Raw genomic sequence first — 26,024 nt, forward strand, 5'->3', positions numbered from 1 at the left:
CAGAAAAAGCTAAGTGTGGGTACCATAAACATGGTGGACATCCAGAGGCTGTAACAGGGGCCTCACAAAGTGTACAGGGACTGTAATGCCAAGTTACATAAGGAGTTTACATAGCTTATGGCAGGAAGCATTAGGGTAAGGAAAATACAAGGCTATTAAAACAATCTATCAGAATTATGAGAGTACAAGGACTGATGAGTCTTGTCCTTCCAATCCTGGTGATCTTCATCTTCTTCTTCCTTTGCTTCATTTTCTTCTTCTTCTTTGACTGCGACTAGATAGGCCTTTTGGGATCTCTTTCTTGCGTGGCAGAACTTCTCGGTGTGTCCGGTCCTTTTGCAGAAGTCACAAAAGAGCTGATCTTTCTTGCCTTTGTACCTGTTGCCAACATATAATGCATGCTCATCTCTAGAGGTACTTGGTTCTTCTTTAGTTTTTAGCTTCTTTTCTTCTTCTAACAGTGATGCCTGGATATCAACAAGTTCAGGATTTGGCATGTTGATTAAAGTTGTTGATACGTTATTATATTCAGGAGGCAAGCTCTTAAGTAGAACACCGATGCAAACATCTTCATCCATTTTAATGTTGATTCCTGCAAGTTGGGTTAGGAGTCCTTCCATGTAATTAAGATGTGTGGCAAGTGATGTGCTGGACTTCATTTCAAGCCTGAAGAATTCAATTAGGAGACCATACTTTGATGATTTGGATTGTGCACCGAACAGGGTGTCAAGTCTTTTCCATGTATCCTGTGAGGTCTCACAGTTATCCACGTGATGGATATAACTGTCATCTAGCTCCAATTTGATAATGGCCTGGGCTCTGTCATCATTCTTTTGCCAAGTAGTTGCAAGGTCCGCGTCCCGCGGTTTCTTCTCTTTGCCATTTGTGATGGCCCAGAGACCCTTCTTCATCAGGATGAGCTTGATGCGGGTTTGCCAAGTGTGGAATCCGACTCCTTTGAATCGAGCATTTGGCGAGTCTTTGCCCATGTTAGATTTACGGGAACAGTAGCAAATCAACTTCAGACTTTATTAGATTTGAGCAACAGAAGAATTGATTGAGAGACACAAGTGCTAAAAAGCACTAACTTAGTGTCAATGAATACCAAATCTGCAAAAGTCTTTTTCTCCAAGTGATCTTCCCCTTCTTGATTTGATGCTGATGTCTTCAGATCTGAGTGACAGTACTTTAACGAACTTCAGAGAGTATTGCTCAGTGATTAAAATCATTGTTGATAACTTCAGTGAGAGAAACAGTGAAAAATGTCAAGATTTTGAAGCTTTTGGCTATGGTGGAATTAGGGTTTCTGAGACAGGGGCCTGGTTTTTTGCTTATTGCAGGAGCTACAGTGCATCATTTTCAAAACTTTTTACATATCTAGGAAGCTTATGTCATGGGCTACCAAAGCCCCATGGAGATTGTGCAGATCGTGGTCAGTATGAGGCGCGCAGGTGCCGCGAACAGATTCGGCGCAGATCTAGACAGCGTGGTCGAATTTCTGCAATGCTGGAGCCAGGGAGCATCAATGTCATTGATTGTTGTGCCAAGATGAAACGCCTTGAGCAGAGGAACAACTCTCCAGAAGAAATCGTGGGCTGAAATGGCCTGGTTGAAGAGTTATGAAAGCTCCAAGCAAGGTAGGTCCTGTCTGGCTATGGCAGACACAGAACAGAGATTGGGGATTTTCACAATGCTGAGCTCCAGATGGTCCAATGTCCTGGATTGATGTGATACAGGGAAGCTTTATGAGTTGGGGAATACTTTTCCAGAAGGAAGCTCCAAGAGATTTGACCTATGGAGTGAGATATAAGCAGTTCAATCTGGCAAGGTGCTGCTGGCTATGGCTGCCATGGAAGCTTCAGTGAGAGTAGAGTTGAGAAAAGAAGTCATACACTGACACTGAGCTGGATGGAGGTTCAGAAGAATCAAGAGAGGCTGGAGAAGCAATGCCATGCCCAACTGGGCTCTGATACCATGTTAGAAATGCGGGATCTAGAGCATGACATAACCGGAAGCTATGGAGGATGGAAGGAGAAGTGTAGACTCATGATGGAATGACACTGTTTGTTACACAAGTGAATTAGGTTCCAAGATTGAGACTTGGACTCATAAACACAATCTTGTGTATGTGGACAATGACATTGACACTTTACTTAAATGAAAAGAGTACTATCATTGCATTAAGAAAGGAAGCAAGTACAATGCTTTATAGGAAAGTAGGAAACTGCAGTAGGCACTATTGTGCATATGGGATAAGTTACCCTGCATATCCTTGACCCTGAGATTCCATACAAAGAGGCTGTTTGAGTGTGATTGCTGATTCTCAACAAAGAGAAGGTAGATCAGCCCATGTTTGATGTGAATGCAGGTCACTCTTATGCGGATGGTGAATCCAGTGGCTCAGAACAGAGCATTGATGATGAGCTCGGTATTTCTTCTATTGTTACACCTGGAGTAAGGAAGACCAGGGATGGTTTGAGAGCACCTGGGAGTGAATCTACTTTGCACAGGTCTACCAGAGCTAGGTATCCTATGGATAAGCTGAAATATGATGGATTTACAGCCATTCACTATGCATATATGGTCAAAGTAAAACAGGAACCAGAACCCACTTCTTTTGAGCAAGCCATGGGAAAAGAAAAATGGGAGAAAGCCATGGATGAAGAAATGGATGCCTTGGAAGCAAATGCTACATGGGAATTAGTACCTTTGCCTAAAGATAAGCATGCAATTGGTTGTAAGTGGGTTTATAAGGTGAAACACAATGCAGATGGTACTGTGAATAGATACAAGGCAAGATTAGTAGTCAAGGGGTATGCACAAACATATGGCATTGATTATGAAGAAACATTTAGTCCGGTTGCAAGGAGGGCAACCGTAAGAGCAGTCATTGCTATGGCTACATCAAAGGGATGGTCTTTACATCAGATGGATGTAAAGAATGCCTTCTTGCATGGTGATTTGCAAGAGGAGGTATATATGGAGCAGCCACCAGGTTATGTGCATGATGTTCATCCTGAGTTTGTTTGCAGGTTGAAGAAAGCATTGTATGGCTTGAAGCAAGCACCTAGAGCATGGTCTGACAAGATAGGATAGTATCTTGTCACTATTGGCTTTCAGATTTCCAAGGCAGATTTCTCACTTTATGTGAGAAAAACAGAGAAAGGTATTATGCTACTTGTCATTTATGTTGATGATTTGATTATGACAAGTGATAGTGATGAAGATATCCTTCATGTGAAAATGCTATTGAAGCAGAAGTTTGAGATGAAGGATTTGGGAGAGTTGCGTTATTTCTTGGGCATTGAGGTGATAAGATCACCAAGTGGGATATGGCTCTTGCAGAGGCAGTATGGATTGGACATGCTGTCCAAATATGGGATGACAGGCTATAAGCCTATTTCAATTCCTTTGGAGCAGAATGTGAAGCTGAGCGCAGATGCAGGTGAGCTTCTGGAAGACCCTACTATGTACAGGCGCATAGTAGGAAGTTTGATTTATATGACTATTACCAGGCCAGATTTGAGCAATGCTGTTGGATTGGTAAGTCAGTTTATGTAGGCTCCAAGGAAACTGCATTTGGATGCGGCTAGACGTATACTCAAGTATGTGAAGTCCACATTGCAGTATGGACTATTTTATGAGACTGGGGTTCAGATACAGTTGCATAGATACACTGATGCTGATTGGGCTGGCAGTATTTCTGATAGACGATCTACCAATGGATATGTGTTCTCTTTTGGGAGTGCTGCAGTCACTTGGAGCAGCAAGAAATAGCCTACAGTTGCCTTGTCGAGCATAGAGGCTAAGTACAGGGGTGCAGCAATGGCTGCATGTGAGGTAGCTTGGTTGCATAAGCTACTTTATGATATGCATCAGCCTACAGATGGGCCAGTTGTCATTTATTGTGACAACATGAGTAGTATACACTTGGCAAATAACCTAGCATATCATGCTAGAACAAAGCACATTGAGGTGCATTATCACTATGTGCGGGAGAGGGTTTTACTAGGTCTTATTGATCTAGTTTATGTCAGCACAGAGGATCGGGTAGCTGACATATTTACGAAGGCATTGGGCACAGAGAAGCTACGCAAGTTCAAAGACCCGCTTGGTGTGCAGGAATTGGGATTGAGCTTGAGGGGGAGTGTTGAGATATCGAGCTCCACTCGTGATATGCCAGGGTGACCGTTGTGCATTTATGTCACCGACTTGTTAGTTGCAGATGCAGTTTGTACACCGCCCATGAATAATAACTAGATGATAGCTATCCTTATCTACTCGAATTCGTGGTTTAGTTAGTATGCCACCTTAGTTAGTTGAGTTTGGTTTGAGACCCATATATAGGGTTATTCTATTTCTTTATATGAGAGTTCTTTTGGCTTACACAACTAAGAAGAGGAAAATTGTTTTCAGCCTCCACCTTTGTGTGTTTTCCTCCATTGTGCAAGCAGAAAAGCTACAAGTGAGACTCCTTCCTTCTCTCCCACAATCTTGACACGCACCACCCGTAGATATACACGGCATGGGCCCACAAACATCTGAATGCACCAAAGACAAGGGCTCACTCATGCATGGCCTACCCAATTTCTTATGTGTAGACCTATTCTGCTTACCATAAAGACAATGATCACACGAGTCAAAACATGCATAGTCCAAAGGCAGAAGATACTGCAAACCAAATAACATTTTCATTCCCTTCAAAGACATATGCCCCAAATGGGCATGCCAAAGTGATACATGTGGGATAGAACCCACTGCCAAAACATGGCCTATAGAAGACCCAGTTACAAAAAGAGGATAGAGGCTGCCAGCCTTGGTGCCTCTAGCAAGCACAAGTCTGCCTCTAGTAATCTTCCAGGCAAAATCCCCAAAACAGACATGAAACCCTGCATCATCCAACTATCCTGCAGGCATAAGACTGCGCGTAAGCGCAGGTAGATGACGTACATCCCTGAGCAAAAAGGAACTGCCAATGGAAAACTACAACTGAATATCTCCACAGCCCACAATATCAAGAGACCTATCATCTCCAAGTCTGACTGATCCAGATACAGTACGGTAAGACTGAAACCACTCACGGTAAGGTGTCACATGGAAGGACGCACCTGAATCCAATAACCAGCACTGTGCATACATACTAGGTGTCTCAATCAAGTGTGAGGCATAAGAAGAACTAGCTACAAGTATGAACTCATCACCACCATCGGAATCCTCGGTCTGCGTGACATTAATTTCCTCAATCTTGACACTGGACTTCGCAGGTACTATACTGCGATCAGAGGACTTCTCCTGCACTTTCTCTTTTCCCTTATCCTTGCGCTTCTCATTGCGCAACTCATGACACTGTGGTCTGATATGGCCCTTTTTCCAACAATGATGACAAGTGACATTAGCATTGCGCCCACGCAACTTACTACGTGACTTTCCACGAGATTTAGACCGACCCTTCTACGAGTCACGGCCACGGACATGACCACGATCATTCATATCATTCCTGCCTCTAATTGTCAAAGCATGTGAAACACGAGAGGCATCCAAGTTTTTGCGATTAACCTCTTCCTGCAGAAGAGCACTCTCAACATCATTCAATTTCAGAGTAGCACTCGAGGCACATAGGGCAGTGCAGAATACATCCCATGACTCATTCACTGTCCCAGGCAAGAAAAGAGGAGTTACTTCCTCTCCAAAGGTGATATCCTGCAAAGTCAGGTTCTTCAGTATAGCATGGAACTGGCTTAAGTGAGCAGACATAGTCGCATTATCCTTCATGCGCAGATCCATAAGCTACTTCAACTAGTACATCTGACTCGCCGGACTTTTCTTATCATAAAGATTCTTGATCTTATTCCATAGATTCCATGCACTCTGTGCTTCCTCAAATACATTATAATGTACCTGTTCAATGAGAGACAATACAATCGTGGACTTGCATAGCTCATCAAGTTCAAGCCAGTCGTCATTGTCCATAGTTTCAGGCTGCTCCCTGCTCAACCGAAGTGGCTTAATCTGAGATTTCTGCACCAAGACCTACCAAATTTAACTCTTCCAATAAGAGTAGTTGGTACCATCCAACTTTGTGATGTTAAATATGGCATTATCAGTCGAAGAGGACGCCATAATGCAGGCTGAAAATGCACAGACAATGTAGAACTGCTGGCTGTTTTACTGCAGAAAATACCCAAAATCCACTGAAATGAGCTCCAAATGGCGAGAAAAGTGTGCCAAAAGATGCTACCCACTTAGTACTAGGTGTGGTACACCAAATCAGGATATTTCAGCATAAAAAATACTGCTCAGTCCACCAATAAATGCTTGCTGTAATAAATTTCAGAACTGCAATAATAAGAGCAAACTGTTTCAAAATTGGATCTAATGTCAACTAAACAATGCTAGGTCCAAAGCTGGAATAAAGAGGACAAAGCAAAGCCAAATGACAGTGAAACTACATGAGCATAACACCGAGAGATGTCAAATAGTATCTGCCAGTAAGAGGCACACCCCCAGACAATCTAGGCAAAATGTACCTGCAACTACCAAAACCTGACACAAATAGGTGTCTGCTCAAAGGAAAGCGGATCCAAAACTAAGACTCAGCTCATAAGCATCCTGTGAACCAAGACATATACTCAATGCAACATCCAATTGTCGGAGTATAATCCCAAAGTCTCAATACATCTATAACTGCTCAATGACATAGACTGCTCCAATACATGTAACTGCTCCAATAGCATGTAATCCTTGCTCAAGGTCAAGTAAGCATGCAAGATGCTCCCACTGGCACAAAAGGCATACAAACGAGCTCAAGGGCTCAAGCAACCTAAGACAAAGTACCAGTGACAAGTGACCAAGTCAATGCGTCATACGCATCCCAAGAGCATGACATACATGAAGCAACTAATGGAAGCAACCAACGAGCAATACATAATCCCAAAATAAGATCTCTGTCAACTCAATGACATCCGATAGCAACCAAGTAAATGATCAAACTAAGTCGAAAATGCTCAAATACATCCAAGGCAAAGCTCCCAATGTTGGTAAAGCATAGACGAGAACCAAGCGGCATATATCATGAACCAAAGCATGTAATGTATGAAGCCTAACTGTCAAGCATAGACATGAGGCATAAGCGGTCCAAGAGCATGCCAAGTCGGTCCAAATGCCAGTGAATACCAACCAAGACGGAGCTTATGCATAGCTAAAATACATTCCATAGACTCAAACATGAGCTCAAAGTCGTCCCCAAATGTTAGATACATGATGGCAAATCCCAAAGCATGTATCCGGTACCAATAGGTAAGTGACAAAGCATCCAAAGTATCTTCAGCCCACTATTATTACAGCCAAGTTTGACTGTCAAACTGAGAAATTTCAGCCAATATTTCAGGCCAAAATCATGGCATAATCATGTGCATACATTCCCAAGGCACTAGGCATCATGTAGGTCGCATACGGGCATCAAACAAGGTAACCGGAGTAGAGTATAAGCATCAAATGCCAATGCCAAGTGTGATTGCCCTGTTTTTAGCACTGTATAACAGTAAATGATAGTCCCAAATCAGAGAATGTCAGCCCCAAAGCTTCAATGCCAAGTACAAGGCCTAAAGAGGCTTTCAAAGTAGCTCAAATGCCTTCTAGAAACCATTGTTTAAGTGCTCATTTAGGAGCCAAGGCATATAGGGTGAAAATGTGATGAGTAGGCAGGCAAAAATCTGGCGCAAATTCAGCAAGGCTATCGTGGGAAGTGGCTGCTCCATGTGGCAATGTTGGTATGGATGGGAGGCTCAAAGAGGCCATGAATACCCAAAGCAAAGGGCAAGGGAGATATGGAGATTTGAAGCTTCAAATGATGGCTGTCCCTCTTCTTCCACCTGTTTAAAACTGAGAACTGAAGTAAAACCCTTCAAACTTTGATGCAATACCTCAAGGGCAAGGCCCTGAAGAAGCCCAACAATGCTGGGAGGGAGCTCGGGAAGCCGGGGAGTGTTGGAAGCTCGAGAGATCGGCTATGGCTACCGGGATGGAGACCCAATGCGTGAAGGGAGTTGATACGAAGGTAGAGAAGCACGGAGTCGAGCTCGAGCAAGAGGAAGCCAAGCTCTGATACCAATTGAAATGTGAGAAGGATCGAAGCTTGCACGCGACTATGGCAGGAGAGCAAGAGCAAGAAAGAGAGAGACAAGAAATGGGAACTCCAATAGCCACAATGTGTGACCGGGCCTTCCTTTATTTACTAGTCACTAAAATGAATGTAAAGAAAAAAGTGGCGTGACGGGCGCCCTCCACCTGCAGTGTACAGTGGCGAGTACTGTCAGTGTAGTAATACACGGGGCAGCACGGCGAAGGCGCCTTTACCCCAACATGCGCTTGAGTAGTGCACGTGGTAGTTTTCGCTTTAGGCACCCATATCCAAGTATTGCCCTCATAATAGCCTTGCACTCGCAATAAGCTCTTGGGGACCCATTGCGGCTTGATAATTGGCTCGATGAAGTCAATTCCCCATTTTTCGAAAGGCTGCCTTGCAATGATTGGGGTTAACTCCTTCTTGTTTTCGCAAATGGGTACCTTGGTTCATTGGCATTCACAATGCTTTATAAATTGTGCTATGTCCTAGAAATGTGTAGGCCACCATAGTTGAAACTGCAATAGCTTGCGGGCTGTTGTATCTTTGTTGAAGTGTTCTCCAGCAATTCTATTGTGTGCTTCTGCAAATACATCATGCATTTCATGCTTGCATACGCACCTACGTAGCAAGCCATCCTGCCCTAACCTATAGAGCTGTCATGTTATCAACTAATAGGGTTTGTCACGTGCCTACCTAATAATTCCCTGGCAGCACATTTTAGTGGTCCATCGGCGGGGAACTATCCTAGACGGCTTTACCCGACACTTTGTAAGAATGCATGGGGTCTATGGTCTAGGTTTCCTAGAGTCCACCCCGTAAACGGAAGGTACCGGCCATCCCCACGAGGATCAACCTGCAAGCTCAAGGTCCTAATTTGACAACTAAGGTCTCAATGTATCAACTAGCTCCATCAAAGGTGTTCCACAAGGGATTCTCGTCTGATTGGAGCGATCGTAGTTACCCTTAGTTCATGGAGTGCAACGCTTTTTTCCAACAAAACTGGTTAGGATTTTGGGAACCTTAACGCAATTCTATCACAGCTGCCACACCTTTCCCTTAGGATAGTTACTGATCAAGGTTTTAAGACCTGACCCTAGGTAAGTCAACGCTCGGCTTTACCTAATTTTTCCTAATTAACATTTCATTCAATCATCTGAAGGGAAGCTCCCAGCTTACTAGGACCACCCACCTGTAGGACAAATCTATTAGATCCATCAGGGATCTCGCCCACCCGCTTCACACAAATGGTTTTCTTTAGCTTTCTAATTACCTATCACATTCAATTATGACATATGAAAGCAGCTTTGTTAATTAACCCGTCATCACAAGTTCCTTCGCATAATTTTACGGCACAACACAAAGACAAAGAGAGCAATATTTTTGGCAAAACAGATTTTGCAAAGTTATTTACAATGCTTTTTCCCTTCTACCTATGCAAAAGACAAACCTCAATTAACCAAAAAATCCATTCTGTCTGTGCAGAAGAAAACAAACTCTCCAATATTTCCGTCCCTTCACTAGTATTGGGGACTCCAAGATCCCATCGTGATTTGCGTGAGGATCAGGCACTTCCTAGGAGTGATTGAAAGATTTATGGCCACAGCCCCCCTGGCACTCCCACCTCCTCCTACCTAACAAATTCCTCACCGAGCAACCTCTCGCCGTCAGGGCCGGTCCAAAGCTCCTCATGGTGGTACAAAACAATCCCCCTTGGAGCAGGGTTCTGCGTCTAGCCGTGGGGGAGGCATAGCACGATCTTTCCTCTTATTATCCTAATTATATATTTACAATAAGATCTAACTGCTGTGAGCATAATCAATCTTTCGTATGCAACCATCAATGCATGCACAAAATAAAATAAGAAACAACATCAAATGTTTTTAGCATAGAAAGCAGCCCCACCCAAATCTAGGGTTTCTCTTTTAAGGTCCCACTTATTCTTAGAGTTTCACTTCCTACTTACAACTCTTTTTTGGGAATCTGCAAGATATTTTGCAAATTTGAAGTCTATTTTACCCTTGTGAAAAATTTGGTGTTTTTTTCCTAAAAGATAATATGGGCATTTATACCTATGGTAAGCAATTCATGCACAACCCTGCCCTAACCCGCACTTAGCACGATTTCAAATGCTTTTCCAAGCCTATTTAAACTTTAGAATTTGTATCCACAAATTCTTATCAATATTCAACAACTCCTACAGACTTTCGATATTTATTAAATTTCTTGATATTGATAGTTTCAAGGTTGTCGAGTACTTCATATTTGTTTATGCTTCAACATTCTTGATATTTTAGGTTAGGTTTTCTTGCTTATTCATACATGAGTCAACTCATGATATTGATGCTCTCGCTAATATAGTCATTAATATTAACATTGCATGATTTTTCAGCAAGTAAGTAATTTTTATTTTATTCTACTCATATTCTATGGTTTAATTAATGATGTCTGATAAGAACTTTCAATGTTATCTAGAAAGATCAATTTCCACTTAGCTATATCCTAAGTGCAATGTTGATTGTTTTTTTGAAAACTTTATTCTAAGCAATGCAAAAATCATAAGTGTAATTTTTCTTTCATCTTTCATACATAGAATTATATTTTCACGCACCTAGTTTATGCACATCTAGTATATATTTTTCTATGTAATTTTCTGTTGATTTAATGCATTGATTATTTCATTATACTATGTAAATTATTTTTGATAAATTATTATAAAACTCATATTCACATGTTTATCATTACCAAAATGAAATAGAGATAGTAAATTTCAAGGGAAAATTATAAATATTTTGTTCCCTAACACAGTTTACCTTTTTTCTGATATTATGATCACATGTGTCATCAATGAAATAACAATAAATATCATGAAATAAACCATCATTGATTTTTTTAATGACAAGCATATAATCCTTTTCCAAGTGAAAGAGTTTTTTCACTTAATATTTAATTATTACATTACTTAGGCTATTTTTCTAAGCAGCAATTCATATAGATTTCCTTTAAAATGCGTTTATAATCATTTGAAGCCAAATATAGTGATAAGCTTATAAAACATTATTTTTTTCCAAACCGACAAGATGTTACCTCTATCAGGTTTGCAATAATGGAGGTTTCGCCAATTCCTACCACGTTATTTTCTTCATCGGTCGTGTTTCTTGCTTCTCTTACTTTGAATGGTCTTCTTGAATTTTTGCGACCTCGTGGAACTATGGATGTCAGGTGAAATTGATGTGCTAGTTTAGGGAGGGTTGATGGTAGTCTAGAAAAATTTTGCTAGTGTTTTGCTTAAAGATATGGCTATATGGGAGGAAGGTGTAACAAGGGATAGAGAAAATGGAAATGAGGTAGAAGAGGGGTATTTTCCTCCTTCAAGGCTCAAGCTACAATGGAAAAGAGAAGTGAAGAAATACTTCCATCATCAAGAGGTCTTCCTTCTTGCTTCCTTTGTGAAGGAGAGGGGGTCTATTTATATCCATGAGGGGAAGCATGTATTCAACTCATTCTTTTGGCTACTTGTCAAGTGCCAAGTGAGCTTAATTAAAAATGCATTTTGATCGCCTACTTGTTGGATGGTGGCATGGTGATGATTTTTAAATGCTTTCTCTCCCTCCAAGGGTCAAAACGTCATGATTTTTTTGCATATTTTTTAAAAAACGTCTTCTTTTCTTCAAAACAACTTCATATAGTGGTTTTTGACCAAGTTACCTTATGACTTATCTAGTTTATAAAGTCGTATCATACTCTTTGATACTTAACTTACTCAATATCATACTCGTTCTTGCGTGTTCTTTGTTTACCAATTAAGGCTTTTGCAATTTGTCTTGCGGTTGTGAAATCAATGCGATATTTGATGCATTAAATGGAATCGAGAATACTAAATCAAATATAATGTGAGAAAAATTATGATCAAGCCGTTGTAATATTATTTACGAGGTGTCTTCTTGTGTGGAATTGCAGAATTGGTTTAATGCAAGACTCGATATCAAGAAAAATACATGTGGTCACTTATGTGATAGCTCAATTAGTAATTTTTAAAATACCTCAAGCCTGAATTCACTTTTTTGATATGAAGTGTTGTGGTGGGAATATTACATCCTCTCCTCCTTAGAGGAATCGAGATGTCCTCATCTCGAAAAGAACTAGGAAAACTATTTTTCTAGAGTTATCTTTCTATCCAGGTGGCATCCTCCTCAGGATAGTCTTTCCACTAGATAAGATACTCTCTAATGGTTGTGTTTCTCAAAGGTTTCTCTTTTACATCTAGGATCTTATCAGGCTGGAGTTCAAGGGCTCCTTGACTAGGCATTACGATCTGCTGGTTATCAAGAATATGATCTTGATTGGCCACATAGGCTTTCAGAAGACTAACATGAAATACATTGTGGACTTTCACATGATCAGGAAGTTGCAATTTGTATGAATTAGCTCCTAGGCATTTGAGAACCTTGTATGGTCGGACTCAACTTTTTGAACTTTCCCAATGATAGAGAAATCTTCTTTGGGCATACATGGATGAAAACCATGTCTCCCTCTTGGAAAGTACGCTCTTGCCATCCTAGATCAACATAAGCTTTCTGGCATTCTTTGGTAGCTTGGATGTTTTGTCTAATAGTTTTCACCTAATCATCCATGTCTTCTAGCATTTTCTTAGAAGCCTCAACCTTTAGGGTTGGATCAGAGAAATTCAGTGGTATCAAACATTCTTGCCTATACAATGCTTGAAATGGAGTCATTTGAATACTCTGATGATATGAGACATTGTAGGAAAATTCTACTAAGGAAAAATATTATATCCACCTTGTCGGTTCTCTTAAACAGTAAGTTCTCAGTATATATTCAATGACTTGATTAACCTGCTCTGTTTGACCATCACTTTGGGGATGGTAAGTTGTGCTAAAGCAAAGCTGGGTTCCAATTGCTTCAAATTGACTTCTCCAGAAATGTGATGTAAACAGAGAGTTGTAGTCACTAACGATCCGTTTAGGCAACCCATGAAGCCTAAAGATTTCTTTCACAAACATTCATGCAATATCTGAAGCTTTGTAGTTAGTCTTGACTGGGATAAGATGAGTGACCTTCATTAGCATATCCACAATCACCATGATTGAATTATACCCTCCTTGAACAGAAGGTAAGCTAACTACAAAATCCATAGTGATGAACTCCGATTTCATTTGTGGAATGTCAAGTGGCTGGAGCTTTTGCCTAACATTTTGACACGCTCAACTTTCACCCGCTGGAAACTTAGGCATTTAGTAACATATCTGAGTACATCATGCTTTAGTCTTTCCCAGTAGTAACTTTTTCTGACTGCATTAAGAGTCTTTGCATAGCCAGGGTGTCCTAAGAATGGGGAGCCATGGGCTTCTCATAATATCTTCTTTTTCAGCACTTGACTGAGGGGAATGCATAGCCTTGTCTTGGAATAGACAAGTCCATCATCCACAGTGAAATTTTGATATTTGACTTTGAGCTTAGGATCAGTGTCCTTAACTAGGATTTCTCTGATACTTAGGATCCTTGTCTGCCTCTTCTTTGGGTAGCTCAATGATTGGATTGCTAGGCATCGATATCATGGTAGGTAAAGTCTCTCCCTTAGATGGATCTTCCATGATAAGTACATTCAGAAAAGCTTTACGACTTAATGCATCAGCAATCACATTCTCTTTTCTAGGTGTGAACTTGACTTTCAATTCAAATTTTTGTAAGACTTCAATCCACCAGTGCTGCCTCATGTTGAGGTCTGGTTGAGTAAAGATCCATTTGAGACTTTTGTGGTCAGTGACCATAGTAAACTTGCTTCCAAGTAGATAGTGTCGCCACAATTTGAGAGCATGGATCACACCTAATAGCTCGAGATCATGGGTGGCGTAATTCATCTCATGGATTTTCAATTTCCTTGAGGAATAGGCTATTGGATGACCCTGCTACATAAGCACACAATCTAGTGTAACAGAACTTGTGTCTGTTACAACCTCAAAATCTTGACTTAGGTCATGTAGCTTTAAAATGGGTGTTGTTACCAAACTTTTCTTGAGCTGCTCAAAACTAGCTTGCTCAATGGGAGTCCATACAATGGCAGTTTACTTTTTCAGTAAATCAGTGAGAGTTGCAGCTATTAAGGCATAATTTTTTATGAAATTTCTAACCATCCTATCAGTTCTAAGAAACTTTTCACTTCCTTAACTGTCATTGGAGGTTGCCACTCTTGAACATCTCTTGGATCTATAGATATTCCTTCAGCAGATACTATGAATCCGAGATATTCCATCTATCTTTTGAAAAAGACATACTTTTTTTTCTTCCCATAGAGATTCTGCATCCTCATTGTGTCCAACACAATGCGCAATTGCAGCTCATGGTCTTTGTCTCTCTTGGAGTATGTTAGGATGTCATCAAAGAAGACTAGGACAAACTCATCAAGATAAGGTCAAAAAATGTCATGCATTAATCTATTAAACGTAGCAGGGACATTAGTTAGACCAAAAGACATTACAAGAAATTCAAAATGACCATATCTGGTATTGAAGGCAGTTTTGGGGATATCTTCTTCCATGATCCTTATTTGGTAATAACCAAATTGGAGATCAATCTTGGAAAATATTCTTGCCCATTGGAGCCTATTAAGTAGCCCAATTGGGATTAGATACTTATTCTTGTTTGTTACCTGGTTTAGACCTCAATAATCAATGCAAAGGCAGAGAGTTTCATCCTTTTTCTTTTGAAACAATATTGGGGCTCTCCATGGAGAATTACTGGATCTGATGTATCCTTGATCCAGTAACTGCTTGAGTTGCTCTTTCAGCTCAATTGCTTCATGGATAGATATTTTATACAAACTCTTAGATATTAGAGCGGCTCTTGGTTCATTGACTTCTCTTCGAGGTGGTAATTTAGTAAGCTCTTCTAGGAAGATGTCATCATATTCCTTTAACCAATATGGCTCTCCCTTGTCTCGTTTATTCTACTCAACCTTATTTTATTTTATGAGATCCACAAGTAATCCTTTTCTTAACCCTTTTATTATGCGGGATGATTTGGCTAGTTGAACCATGGGTTTTCCTGCCTCAACTTGGGTCATCACTTTTTTCCCCTTTAAGTTTTGAAAAGTCACCTAGCCTTTTCTGCACTGAATATGTGTGTCATTGGGGATTAGCCACTCCATACCCAATAGACATTTTTAGGCCCCTAAATTCATGATTCTAAATTCCATTTTAGATGGATTGCTTCCCAGGCTAAATGTCACTTTGCAATTTTACTGAGTAGACATGATCTCTTTTCCATTGGCAAGTTCCATAAGCAACCTAGATGTAGGTATTGTGTCTATACCTGATTTCTTGGCACACTTTGGTGACATGAACGAGTATGTGCTTCCACAGTTATTTAGAATTTTAGAGGACTTACCCTAATATTGTACTAGTGTTTGAATCACCAAAAATTGGTGATTTGGGCCTTTCTTATGGAGGGTGGCATGAACTCATGCCCTCTCCATATCGACTTCCATAGTTGGGTTTCCCTCTTCTTCAAGCTCTTTAAGAATTATAACAGTTGCTTTTCCTTTTATAATTGAAGCTTGGTTCTGACCTATATAGTACTATCCTTGGTGAGGAATTTGGCCAAGCTTTAGGCATTGTCTTTTAAAGTGGCCTAGCTCATTACAGTGGAAACACCGAGATACTTCTTAATTACTTCTTGTAGGTATGAAGTTCCCGAATGCATTTGTTTTGGCCCTCTTTCCTTGACCAAGCAGACATTGACCTTGGGCTCACTTAACATAGCCCCGTGAAGTCCCTTTATTTTGATTCCATAGCCTATTATTCCTTGGCTTTGACTGAATCTCCTAAACAAGAGGTGCTACCACGAATCAAAGCATCTTGCAGATCAGTTGGGCACATAGATTCAAGGTGTGTGTTTAGAGGAGCATTCAATCCATGACAAAACTTAGACACCTGCTGACCAAAAGTCATGGAAGGCACATATTTAAGCAATGAGGTAAACTTTGAGTAATAAGCCTCTAGGCTCATCCCCAACTGTCTTAAGTTAAAGAACTCATTCATTTTTAGTGTGCAATAAGCTGTGGAAAATATCGACCACACACAGCTTCTTTCAGCTTTTCAAATAATAGTTGTCTCAGCAAGTCCCTGGTCTTTACACCACTGTTTCCACCATAGGCATGCCTCACCGATCAATTTCAACTTGGCGATCATAGCCTGATTAGTAGGGCTAGTTCCAACATCACTAAAGTAGTCCTCCATGGTCTCAATCCAAATCTTTACCTCGACTTCAATGTCTTTTTCCTTGCCATCGAATTCCGATGGCTTACTTGCTTAAGGAGATACTTCTTCTCCTAAATTTCAGTCGGAACTAGCGATAGATGTATTACCCTAGGTTATCATAAGTTTCATGAATTAGTTTAGCACTTTAAACTTTTCAACTTCATTTTCTCAATAACATATCTTACTAGTTTTTTAAAACAATGATGGGCCAAAGAGCACAATATTTTTACAAAATCTCACCGTTGTTATCTTTTATTATCAGTAGTCATATGCTATGATTTTTACAAGTAAGGAATATTTACAAATGCTAGATGTTTACAAGTAGAGATATATCTGTTGTTGGAAGAGAGGGAGATACATCAATTGTTGGAAGAGAGGGAGATACATCTGTTGTTGGAAGAGATGTTTACAAGTAGAGATACATCTGTTGTTGGAAGAGAGAGAGGGAGATAGAGTGGAGTGGAAGGTGAGTCTTAGCTCATTGTTGTTCTTCTTCCATTATTATTCCATCATACTAACTAAAAGAGACTTACACACATAGGTATGACTAACCAAGACTAACTGTGGTTAAGTCACTGACTACACCGACTTATTGAATGTCACACACGTGTACAACTATATCCAGCTAATGTCAGTCACACACATAAAGATAGACTGAATGAAGAGTAACATGAGCTTGATATTCTAACACTCCCCCTCAAGCTCAAACCATCTAATAAACTCCAAGTAGCTATCTGAAGTATATGGAACTTTTCTTTACCAAGAGACTTGGTAAATATGTATGCTACTTGGTCTTTAGTCTTCACATGAATCAAATCAATCTGCCCTGTAAGAACCATTTCTTTGATGAAATGGTAGTGAACCTCAATATGTTTGGACCTAGCATGGTAGATAGGATTGCTAGCTAACATAACACTATTGAGGTTATCACAATGAAATCTCACTATGCTTTCTAGTTGTATTCCCAAGTCTTTCAGCAGTTTCATCAACCAAACTACTTCACAAACTGCTAAGGCAGATCCTCTGTACTTAGCTTCTGTACTACACAATACAATAGTAGGCTATTTTTTACTTTTCCAACTAATCATACTATTGCCCAATCCAAATGCATAACCACTGGTTGACCTCATGTCATAAGCACAACCAGCCCAATCAGTATCAGTAAACCCTGTCAAGTCAATAGATTTTCCATATGCATAAAACATCCCATAATCTATAGTACCCTTTACATATCTCATGATCCTCCTGACTACATCTAAATGTGGTTTGCGAGGCTTCTACATGAACTGACTAATCATCCCCACTGCATAACATAAGTCAGGATGGGTAATAGTCAACAAGTATATCAAGCTGCCCACCATCTATCCATACATGGTCACATTCTCTATGTCATTCCCAACATCAATCTGTAGCTTGACATTCTGATCAAGAGGTGTCTCCATAGGCTTGCATTTAGCCATACCATACTTTTGTAACATGTCATGAGCATACTACTTCTATAGGCCATTTACCTGGAGGCGTAGAGACTACCTCAATCCCAATAAAATACTTTAGTTCACCGAGGTCTTTGACTCTGAATTCAGCATATAAACATGATTTAATTTCAGCAATGCCCTCTTCATTATCTCCAGTGATGATAAGATCATCTACATAAACCACTAGAAACACATATCCATGATCTGTCTTCTTTGTGAATAGACTCTGATTTGCATCACCCAATATAAATCCATGTTGCTGTAAATAATTGTTGATCCAAGCATTACATGCTCTAGGTGCTTATTTCAGTCCATATAAATCCTTTTTCAACTTACATACATATGTAGGAAAGTCCGGGTCAACATAGTCTTCAAGCTGCTCCATATATACTTCCTCAACCAAATCACCATTCAAGAAAGCATTCTTGACATCCATTTACCATAATTTTCAGCCTTTGCATGCTGCCAAAGCAATGACAGCTTTGACTGTTGCCATTTTAGCCACCGGACTGAAAGTCTCAATAGTCAAGACCATATTGCTGCACATACCCTTTTGCAACCAGCCTGGTCTTATAGCGTTCTAACGAACCATCTAACTTGCACTTAACCTTAACGTTGTACACCCATTTGTAGCCAATGGGAACTTTGCCTTTAGGCAACTCAACCAATTCCCATGTCTCATTTTTTAGCCAGGGTTGCATACTCCTCATCCATGGCAGCACTTAAGTTATCATATGTACTGCATCATCAAACTTTGTAGGTTCTTTGTAACCTATCACACTAGCCATATATGCATAATGACGGGCTGAATAACTAGTGTATGTAAACCTGTCAATTGGTTTTCTGACTCTCTTAGATCTTTGTAACTGTGGCTCACTCTAAGATTTCCTCTCATGAGGCAGTACATAACGACTCTATCGTCATAATAGATGGAATGCCCGACTCACTATCCAAGCTGTCATTGTTAGATGACTCATAACCTGTTATAAGTGGACATGTCACATCCTCAAGCATATTTTCTTTTCCCTTATCCAATCTCCCCTTCACTGACATATCTGTGTCAGTGGAGGTAGGAGTACGACTCCGCAAGCATCCTGGCCAAGGACTTACTGTAGGTGACTCATCACCTGTAGGACCACTCATAGATGTACTCACTGTAGGTGTATTTTCAACATTACTAGTGCTGACTGATCCATTAGTAGCCACTGCAATCGGATTACCAAACCACAATGTCAACTCATCAAAAACATATCTGCTAAAATCAATGTCTCATGTGTAGATAGTACACAACACTTGTAAGCTTTTCGATCTTGTGCATAACCAAGGAACACACTCTTGACAGCTTTAAGATCCAATTTCTTCCTCTTTTCATCAGGAACATGCACATATGCAATGCTACCAAAAACCTTCAAGTGTGAAATGTGAGGCTTATGACCATACAACCTCTCATATGGAGTTACATCATGAATCCCTGTTGTAGGTATTCTATTCAGCACATAGACAAAAGTCACTACTGCTTTAGCCCAATGACCATTTGGAAAACTCTTCTCATTCAGCATATCTCTTGCTGATTCCATCAATACCCTATTTTTCCTTTCTACTACACCATTTTGCTATGGTGTATAGCTGCAAATTAACTGTCTTCTGATCCCATGTTTAGCAAGGTACATGTCAAAGTAATTAGAGACATATTCTCCACCTCCATTTGATCTAAGACATGAAATTTTACAGCTCAACTCATTTTCAACATGCTTCTTGAAGTCCTTGAATGCATCAAACACATGATCCTTATGTTTCAGTATGTAAAGCCAAGTATAGCTGTGCTGAAATCATCAATGAAGGATACATAGTAATGAGCACCACCAAACGAAGCATTATGAGACAGACCCCATAGATCTAAATGTACCAACTACAAGGATCGTGAGCTATTTCATACATGTCTCATAAATGGAAATCATGCTTGCTTTCCAAACTGACCTGCATCACATACATGTCCAAAGTCCTGATACTTGAAATTAGGCAGTCCAAGCACAATCTCCTTCTGCTACATAGATTTCAACTTGTGTACATTCACATGGCCAATCCGCTTATGCCATATCTCAACATCCTGTATAGCACCAGCATCATGTGCAGACATGGCTGCTTTCAATTTTGGAATTGACGCATCAAGAGTAAACATTCTGCCATCTCTTCGGCCTCTAGCAATCAATTTGTAGCCATTACCATATTCTTCAACAAAACATCCATCTCTATTAAATCTCACCTACAGATTTTGTTTAGCCACGTATCCAACTAACAAAAGATTCTTGGTTATTGTAGGTACATGTAGTACATCATGCAAGCTCTTTTTCTTGCCATCAAGCATCAACAACAAAATAATTCATGTGTGCTGAATAGTATGTTGGGTATCATTCCCAGTACAAACATGTCCATGCATACCTACAACCATCTGATCAAACCATTCTCCATGGGGTGTCATATGATTTGAAGCCCCTAAATCAATGTACCATCTCTCATCTTTGTTCTGCCTAGATGCATTCTTAGACACATGTTGCATGGCAAACAATCTGTCAACTTTCTCATCATGAGCACCGCTAGAAGATGCATAGTGCCATGATGTTTTTCCCTTTGCCTTCATATCTCCATGCTTCTTGTAACAATCCTTTGCAATGTGTCTATATTTTCCGCAATAATGGTAGTCCTTATCTCTGTTTGACTAATCATTTGACTACTGCCATGAACCAAATCCACCACCTCTACCATGGGGTGATCTCCCCTTGCCTCTAAAGCCACTAGATCCATGCTAGTCTTGTGTATTTGTGCCATGCCATGCATTCTACTAATGTTTTCCATAAGCATTTTGAGTGTCTCCTTGACCTTGAAAAGAGCCATGGCCTATGCCGCCTCTACCATGCTAGCTAGGGTAAAGAACAATGTCTCTGCTCATACTAGAACCTGTATTCAGCCCAAGCTTATCTTTGTTATGCAATAGCAAAGCAATTAGCTCATCCCAATCAAGGGATTCAACTCTCACAAAAATAGATGTATCAAATGCTTTATACTCTTTGCCAACTCCATTCAATGTCATTGCAATCATATCATCCTTAGACACTGAAGATCCAATGGTGGCAAGATGATCCACTATGTTCTTGATCTCTGTAGTATAGGCTTGAATGCTTTTGCCATTCCTAGACATGTTATTGAACTATTGCTTTAGTTGAATCTTTCTTGCATGTGTTACATTTCAATAATTCTTCATGAGTATGTCCCATGCATCCTTTGGGAAACTGCATCCAGTAATCTGTATAACCATAGCATCTGATATACATAAGGCAAACCAATGTAATACCTTGCATGGTCTCTCAGTCTACAGCTTATGAGCCCTTTTTGGATCATTTTTCGGATTTCTTTCATGCATTTCAGGTTCAACCTCATCACTTGTACATAAGTCCCAATAACCTCTGCCAACAAAAAAGTCTTCATACGGAACTTCCATAAAGCAAATTTTTTGTTGTCCATCTTTTCTCCTACAATTTGAGTGATATTGTCAGTGCCTTGAGCATTTGCCATAGTTGCAGCTTAGGTATTTAGTGATGTATACAACTTGTAAGTATCTAACTCCTTTTCCTACAATTCAGGACCAGTTTCCTACTATTCATGATAGTTTTCTACAAATGTAACATTTCCGCGTACCGCGTACCGTAAATATTAACCTTCCGCATGCCCTGTAAACCTTGTGCAAGAGTATTCCCCTACTTCGTGATTATTGGTAACCTAATCCACACCATGCACGCTCGAAAATGAGGTCTCCACGTCAAGAATTAAAGGCCGGGGTTGAGGACCGTAAAAACCGCGAGGAAACGTCCGCTTGGGAAGGGCAATAGGATAAATACAAGGCAAATTTTTTTATTATTATCCCTTCCCCCAGCCGATGCATGGCTGGAGGAGAGGGAGTGTGGAGGGGAACTGTAACGTGTCCGCTAGAATCAGGCAGGACACGTCTTAGCAGTCCATCGGGAAGGATGTCTAGAAAGCTCCGCCCGACACTCCCATGGAATGTTACGGGACTTGCGTTCTAGGTCTTCCCGCGTCTGCCACGTAGCGGAAGTATCCTGGCCGTTCCCACTTAGGATCGACCTGAATTTGGGTTTTCCTGTTTGGTCATTATCTAGCAACAACTAGCGTCAGACCCGAGCGAACTACTTTACGCAGAAGCGCCCGGTCTGAAGCGGATTCACGCTGCACTTGGTTCAAGGAGAATGGGAAACGAGAGGGATGCAAGGCTCGACCTCTCTGCCATAAGGCATAGTCCCATTCCGTTCCCCTAAAACAGCGTAAATCCGCTTCAGACCGGGCGCTTCTGTGTAAAGTAGTTCGCTCGGGTCTGACGCTAGTTGTTGCTAGATAATGACCAAACAGGAAAACCCAAATTCAGGTCGATCCTAAGTGGGAACGGCCAGGATACTTCCGCTACATGGCAGACGCGGGAAGACCTAGAACGCAAGTCCCGTAACATTCCATGGGAGTGTCGGGCGGAGCTTTCTAGACATCCTTCCCAATGGACTGCTACGACGTGTCCGGGCTGATTCTAGCGGACACGTTACAGTTGGTATCAGAGCGAACCAACAAAGGATTTGTTTTTAGGAAATTTTAATAAGAAGAAGTAAAGCAAATGTTGTGTCCCAAACATTTCCTTACTTTGAATACTGTCTTGCAGAATTATGAAGCATGGAACAGGTTCTTAGTGTTCCGAGTCATGTTTATGACCGCGATGCATTCCACGAATTATCGACAAAGGGTTGAGATGATGAACATCCTAGACCGCATTTACAATCCATCGCCTGTGTACATGGAACAGAGATGGATGGGTGTTACAGGGATCTATTACATAACTGCCTATCGACCTGCGTACCTTCAAATTAACTTGAAGAGAATCAAGTGGATGGAGGATTTGAAGATCGTAAAGCTGTTCGTCTTTGTTGAGGCTCACGCAAACGCGACCCTACGGGTCGGAGGTCGAAGGGTTAACCAGAATAAGTATGTGTACGGGGAAGTGATTCAAAGAATCCCTGCCGACCGAATCAAGATTTTGGGACGTCATGTGAAGAAGGGATATCAAAGGAAAAGATACCCTAATCTTCCAATGAACTATCGATTCCTGAAAATCGATGACCCCAATCCGTACTATTACTCAGTTCCTATAGCTGAATGCAACAACATCTTATTCTCCTCGAATTAATGTATTAACTTGTTCCATCGCCCCAAGAAATAATTATAAGGGCTATGCTGATATGAATGGAATAAAACTTTTTCCCGATTGTCTTGACTATGAATATTGACGTAAAGTGATTTGGTCACTTGGCTGAAGGAGTACGTGGAGGTAGTTCTGAAGAGTTAACAGAACTCCCGCTTTAAAGAGAAGTAGATCATGAGATCAAGCTAGTAATAGGAGTTGCGCCAATTGCGAAGAGACCCTATAGAATGTCTATATCGGAAGCTATTGAGTTGAAGGAACAACTCAAGCAACTGTTAAACCAAGGCTACATCTGGCCTAGCAATTCACCATGGGGAGCTCCAGTCCTATTCCAGAAAAAGAAAGATGGGACACTTCGGCTATGTATTGATTACCGTGGGTTGAGTCAATCATCAGTCAAGAACAAGTACCCTATTCCTAGAATAGATGAGCTTCTTGATCGCCTTCAAGGTGCAAAGATCTTCTCCAAAATTGATCTCAGGTCAGGCTACTATCAAATCAGGATCAAGGATGAGGATATTCCAAAAATGGCCTTCAATACAAGATATGGGCACTTTGAATTCTTGGCTATGTCATTCGGCCTTACAAATACACCTGCCACCTTCAATAGATTAATGCAGGATATTTTTAGACCATATTTTGATGATTTCGTGCTTGTCTTCTTCGACGACACTCTATTCCGAACAGGAAGGAGATCATGAATCCCAACTTCGGATTTTCCTTGAGACAAGGAGGTCACGCAAGCGGTATGCTAAGATGATGGAATTGCACGTTCCTCAAACATCAGAATGATCATCTAGAATTCATCATATCGGAAAAAGGAATCTCAGTGGAGCCAGCCTAAGTTAGAAATGTTCTAGGATGGCCAAATACCAACAACTGTCAAAGAAATACTCAACTTTCTTGGATTGACAGGATGGTATGGGGTCTTCATCTAAAACTATGACTTGATTGCAGCGCCTTTGACAGAATTATTGAGGAAGCAAACGTCCATTGCATGGTCAACTGCCGAACAAACTAGCTTCGATAGGATGAAGCAAAGTTTGGTATCAGCACCGATCCTAAAACTTCTAGACCACAGTAAGGAGTAGAGGTAGTAACTGATACTAGCGTGCTTGCCTTAAGATATGTGCTCATGTAGGAAAATCATCAGCATATTCTTCAAGGAAATTGAAGAGTCACGAAAAGAATTATGCCACGCATGATCTGGAGTTATTAGCTGTCATCCATGCTCTAAAGCTTTGGAGACACTACCTGTTGGGTAACAAGTTTACTCTAGTAACCGATCATAAGAGCCTCAAATGGATTTTTACCCAGAACGAGCTCAACATGAGGCAACGTCGACGGATTGAAGTATTGGAGGAATATGATTTTAAGATCAAGTACCGACCTGGAAAGAAGAATGTAGTTGTTGATGCATTCAATCGCAAGGCATTCCTTAATTCATTAATCTTGCAAAATTTATCAATAGCTAGATCTCTAGCTACAGAGGTGTCCATGCCAAACGACCTAATACTTGAGCTAGCTAGAGAGGAAGGATGCCATGATCTAGCCTATCAAAGGATGCTAAGGGAAGTCTCTATCAAGGACCAGGAACAAAAGCTAGAGGCTAAGTATCGTGAATTCTCTATCAATAATGGACATGTCTACTATAGAATGAGAGCATGTATACGAGCAAGCCAGTTATTTAAATAGAAGATATTGTGCGAAGCTTATGATTTCACTCTATCGGGACATCAAAGCTGCGAAGGATAGACAGAAGGCATACACGAAATTGAAGTGTCAAGATAGAATATTTGAGGAAGGAGACATGGTCTTCATTCACGTATGCCCAAAGAAGAGTTCTCTATCCTTAGGAGATTGCAGGAAGCTAAGTCCAAGGTATTGTGGACCATACAAGATCCTCAAGTGCTTAAGACCTAATGTTTATAGACTACAACTCCCTGAAAACCTAAAGGTTCATAATGTATTCCATAACAGTCTATTGAAGAATGAAGTATGTACCTAGCCCTAATCATGTACTTGATGACCAACAAAATTGTAATGCCTAGTCAAGGAGTCCTTGAACTAAGACCGGAAAAGATTTTAGATGCTAGGGTGAGACAACTGGGATCCAGAGCCTTGAGAGAATGTCTCGTCCAGTGGAAAGATTATCCTAAGGAGGGTGCTACCTGGATGGAACAAAGCTCTCTCAATCTTCAATACCCCCAGTTTATCTCGAGATGAGGACATCTCGATTCTTCTAAGGGGGAGAGAATGTAACATTTCCGCGTACCGCGTACCGTAAATATTAACCTTCCGCACGCCGTGTAAACCTTGTGCAAGATTATTCCCCTACTTCGTGATTATTGGTAACCTAATCCACACCATGCACGCTCGAAAATGAGGTCTCCACGTCAAGAATTAAAGGCCGGGGTTGAGGACCGTAAAAACCGCGAGGAAAGTCCGCTTGGGAAGGGCAATAGGATAAATACAAGGCAAATTTTTTTATTATTATCCCTTCCCCCAGCCGATGCATGGCTGGAGGAGAGAGAGTGTGGAGGGGGGATGGCCAAGAAGGAGTGAAGTGGGGACTGCATGAGGGGAGTCCTCCACGTGTGTGGAGGCCCTCTTCCCCACCCCCCATGCCTATATAAACACCCCCTAGCAAGGGGGTGTGGGGGAGAAGCTGTGAGAGAGGAGCTGAAGGAGGAAAAGCGTGAGGAGGTCGCCGTCACAGCCACGCATAGTCGCCCAGTCCGCCGCTAGCTGCCGGTCCGCCAGCCACCGCCACGATCCGCCATCGCTGCCGCCCTGACCGCCCGGCCATCTCAGGCCGCCCGCCACGTGGATCACGACCCCCCCCCCCCCCCCCCCCGTGGTTCTGTAGAAGCAGAAGCTTCTCACAAGCTTCT

This window comes from Lygodium microphyllum, chromosome 15 (genome assembly GCF_053477565.2).
Source record: "Lygodium microphyllum isolate KBCC chromosome 15, Lygodium_microphyllum_v1.1.10, whole genome shotgun sequence".
NCBI lineage: Eukaryota > Viridiplantae > Streptophyta > Polypodiopsida > Schizaeales > Lygodiaceae > Lygodium > Lygodium microphyllum.